At 48.6% G+C, this 4725-nt stretch overlaps 1 long non-coding RNA gene across 1 annotated transcript; it reads right to left on the reverse strand.

Moving 5' to 3' along the window:
• Positions 1-207: 207 nt before the first annotated feature.
• LOC125555900 lies at positions 208-3896 on the reverse strand. Its single transcript, XR_007304943.1, has 2 exons — positions 3257-3896; positions 208-509 (listed from the first exon to the last, which is right to left on the reverse strand). It is a non-coding gene; the product is annotated as an uncharacterized LOC125555900 (long non-coding RNA).
• Positions 3897-4725: the final 829 nt, after the last annotated feature.

The raw sequence follows: 4725 nt of genomic DNA on the forward strand, positions 1-4725 counted from the left end.
ACAAAAGATGAACTGGGTTTGAGATGAGATGGTGTTGTTGAAGATGTTGATGGAGATTTCCCTCCTCGAGATGGGAGAGTTGTTGGTGATGATGATGACGATGATGTGATGCCCCCGATTCAATCGTACACTAATCATACATGCAAAGGTGTACTATCAAGATCAGGGACTCATGGGAAGATATCACAACACAACTCTAGAGACAAATTAAAACAATACAAGCTTTATATTACAAGTCAGGGGCCTCGAGGGCTCGAATACATAAGCTTGAATACAAAGAGTCAGCGAAACCAACAATATCTGAGTACAGACATAAGTTAGACAAGTTTGCCTTAAGAAGGCTAGCCCAAAAGCAACATCGATCGAAAAGGCAAGGCCTCCTGCATGGGAGCCTCCTAACTACTTTTGGTCGTCGGCGGCGTCCACATAGTAGAGTACCCTCGTGGTAGTAGTAGTCGTCGTCGACGGTGGCGTCTGGTTCCTCGGCTCTACCATCTAGTTGCGACATTCTAGAAGAAAGGAAAACCGGGAAAAGAGGAAGCAAAGCAACCGTGAGTACTCATTCAAAGTACTCGCAAGCAAGGATCTGCACTACATATGCATCAGTGTCAATGAAATGGGTAGTATCTGTGGACTGAACTACAGAATGCCAGAAGAGAAGGGGAAAGCCTAGCCTATCGAAGACTAGCATCTTCAAGCAGCTCCAAGCATCTTGCAGCATTCAGAAGAGTACAGAATAGCATAAAGTAAAGTAGTAGTAGTGTTATCAACCTCGGCCAAAGATCCTTTCTCGACTCCCTACGAGAAAGCAATCCCAGAGCCATACTATCCAGTTATCACCTCAAGTATCCAGTTCTAGTTGTATTGATCGGGATACAACTCCGAGTGTCTGTTCTAGTAGGATAGGCTATCGATAGATGTTTTCTTCCATGCAGGGGTGCACCAACTTACCCACCACGCTCGATTAACTTCGGCCGGACACACTTTCCTGGGTCATGTCCGACCTCGGCCAAACGCTACGCTGCAACCCGACCTAGGCTTAATAGAGAGGTCGGCACGCCGGACTAAACCTATGCCCCCAGGGGTCTTGGGCCATCGGCCCGGGAACTCCTGCATGTTGCGTGGGCGGCCGGTGAGTAGACCTAACTACCTCCTTAAAAAGGCAGGTGCTTACAAGTCCAACCCGATATGCGCCGCTCAGTCGTATGACGCCTATTAAGCTTAGGCTAATGCATACGACGCAGAACGCCCATACTATGTCCACGTGATGGTTAGTGCTATCAGGCCAGAGGCCTCTCGGATCAAATATCCAAACCGTTAGTGTGTTGGTCATGCGGTCACGAGCAGAGACTCACGAAAGATGTGACCCCGTCGCCCAGTCTCGAGGACTTGCGGCAAGGGCTAAGAGTGCCCGGCCATGCCTCGTATTCAACTCTCGGGTACCCTCTAGGTCAACCCGTATCCACATCACTCGCGGGTACCCCTCAGGGTCGACCCACCTTTCCAAGTAACAGTTGTAAAGTCCAAGTACCGTGTGTCCAAACATCAAGGGGAAAACCCGAGGAATCACCCTCGGTGAATTCCACTCGATGTAATCATCAAGGTGAATGTAAGAGGAACCACCCTCGAGGTTCACACTTGAGGGGTTGCACGACAGAGTCGTGTCGGGAGTGGTTAAGGAGGAATCACCCTCGATGACCACGACCAAATAGCTACACTACAAGGTTAACATCAGAAGTGTTGTCGAGGTACCACCCTCGACAGTCGATAGTAACTCTACAGAGTCGTACAACTAAGGGGGGTGATGTGCGGTGTCGGGGCATGGACGTTGATCACGTTGATCGAGTCATCGAACATAAAGCGGGGCAACTTGGACAAGATGGGGGTCACTGATGGATCTCTAACCAGCCTATACTAAGCAGTTTAGAATAAGCAGGTAAGGTATGAAAGCAGGTAGCAAAAACATGCTATGCATCAGAATAGGAGCAATCAATTACAGTAGCAAAATCTAATGTAAGCATAAGAGAATAGAATGGGCGATATCGGAATGATCAAAGGGGGGGCTTGCCTAGAAGCTCTGCTGAAAAGGAAGAAGTGTCGTCGACATAGTCGATCACAGGGGCATCATGGGTCTCGGGGTCTACCGGAAAGAAGAGGGGGAAGAAACAATAAATATAAAGCAAACAAAGCATCATAAAGCATAACATGGTAATACGCGGTGCTTGGGCTGAACTAACGCAGTGCTAGACGTTGCAGACGGAGAGGGAAACATCCAGAGGGGTTTTTCCGGCGTCTGGCATTTTCCGGACAGATGAAAAGAGAGGGGACGGTTCCATGTTCAGCATGCTAGGGGCATGTGACAGATGAACGGACCACGTATCCGGATTCGTCTTGTCGTTCTGAGCAACTTTCATGTAGAAAACATTTTCATCGGAGTTACGGTTTAATTTATAAGAATTTTCAAAGTTTTAATCGTTTTCTAAAAAATTGGTTTTATTTTAATTCGGGTTGACCAAGTCAATTTGACTAGTCAAAACAGAAAAGGGGTGACCCACATATGTCATTTTCTATTAGACTAACTAATTTAATAACTAGTCTAACTGAACACATGAGGCTACTTAGCATAGATTAAACTAGTTCCTAATTAGTCCACAAACCTAAACTAAAATTAGTCCTAAACTAATCCTAGCTAATTAGCTTGAACTAACAGGGCCGGCCACACACCCAACACACACTGTACGCATACACCCCACACACACACACACACTGCACGCATACACCACACACACACAGCACGCACACTCAGCCATGGCCTTGTCCATGGACAGCCACAAGCGGCGGCATAGCAGCGCAGTAGCAGCGTTGAAGCTAGGCAGCAGCAGCAGTGAGCAAAGCACCAGCAATGCAAGGAGCAGAGTAGCGGCAGGAGCAACAACGCAGCAGTAGCAGCACAAGGAAAAGCAGCAGCACGTAGCAACAACAAGAGCAAGGGCGGCGCTTACGGGCATGCGTGAGGCAAGTCGCAGGGGCGCAGGAGGTAGCAGCACTAGGTGGGGCAGGGGCGCGGCGACCAGCCGACGCGTGGGCCGGCGCGCTGGTGGGCATGGTCGTGGCGCAACGCGGGGGCAAGGCGAAGCCAGGGAACCCAGGGCTGCGTGAGGTGACCGCGTGCTCACGCGAGCGCGGGCGTGACAGTAGCGGAGCCAAACAACAATAAAGTAGACGGGAACAAAGGGGAATTAGACAACAATCTCACAGTGGTCCTCGTTGACGAGCTCAGGAGGTCGGGGAAGTGCCAAGGGAGGAGATCCGAGGCACGGCGGTGGTGTCCGAACGCGGGGAAGTACTCGATCCCGACGAAGAGGTGGGTCCCGGCTCGCGTTCTGCAGCGTAGAGGAAGTAGCCGGTGGAAGTGAAACTCCGGGATGCATCGGAAAGGGACAAGGGAGACGGTCACCGCGGTGGACGACGGCGGCGGCGATTGGAGGTGCTCGAGTGGAGAAGAAACTGAGAGAGAGAGTCGCGAGGGAGAGGGGAATAGCAAGCTAGGGTTCGACGAGGGGGCTCGGGGGCCTCAAATAAGCGATGTGGGGGAGGACGGATGGCCGACGAGTGGCCATCCATGGTCGTGGACACACTGCAGCCGGCCACCATGACCTGGTGAACAGGGGAGGAGGGAGGAGGCGTGGTGGGCTGGGCTGCACTGTGGCCACTAGGGCCCAGTGCAGCAGTCGCAGATTCCTTTTTCCCTTTTAAGCCTTTTCTTTTACTGTTTGACATTTGCCAAACCTCTTTGCATTAAGTTGGGACACCAAATGATTTTTGCTTTGAACTAAACTTGGCACATAATTCTAGCACAATATCTTGAGATGGCACAAAAAGTTTGGGGGCAAAAGGAGTTGTCTGACCACCTTTTGAAATTGAAAAGGGCAAATTAATTCCTGCTAGGCCATTAATAATTTCCAGGGCCATTTTGGGAATTCAAAAGAGGTTGGTTCAACACGACAATAATCAGGGGAATTTATAGAATAATGTGAACATTTTAGTTTTACTGTTTGAAGAAGTAAATATTTAACTTTAATTTAAATTTTGAAAATCGCTCTGATTTTTGGACAAGTGGCAAGTTGCATAGTAATCACGATGACATGGCCACCATTAGAAGTAGATCACTGTAGCAATATTCTCGGGGTGTTACAAATCTCCTCCACTACAAGAAATCTCGTCCCGAGATTTAAGAGGTGGAGTAAGGGGGAAAGTTTGGTAACGAAATTCTAACGAATGTTCTCGTTCTTGGTTGCTCTTCTCGAAGGTGGTCCCTTTTCATTGATGTCTTCATTCCTCTGTTCCAAATCATTATGATGAAGTCGTCATCCTTTCTTTTGGATCTTCATCGTACTTCAGAAAGGACAAGGGGTAACCTCGGAAGAACGGTCCTCCACAATGTTGCTTATCTGGTAGATAACATCAGGGAAGATGGCGGAAAGTAACTCTCGAATTGAAAGTTAAGAAAATAGCGAGAGCAAAGTCAGAAAGTTCCAAGAGAGGTTTTGAATGAGCAGGCAATCGCTCGATGCCTAATCAGAAGGAGAAAAGGGTTCAGAGCAACGAAAAAGAAATTGTGTTTGATACTAGAGTAGATCATCTGTAGGAAGGTGGCTCGTGATTTTCATATGAAGCTAAGTGTGAGGAATAACTTTGGGAACAAGGGTGTACTTGAGAGTCAGG

The sequence above is a fragment of the Triticum urartu genome, chromosome 5 (assembly GCF_003073215.2).
Source record: "Triticum urartu cultivar G1812 chromosome 5, Tu2.1, whole genome shotgun sequence".
Lineage (NCBI taxonomy): Eukaryota > Viridiplantae > Streptophyta > Magnoliopsida > Poales > Poaceae > Triticum > Triticum urartu.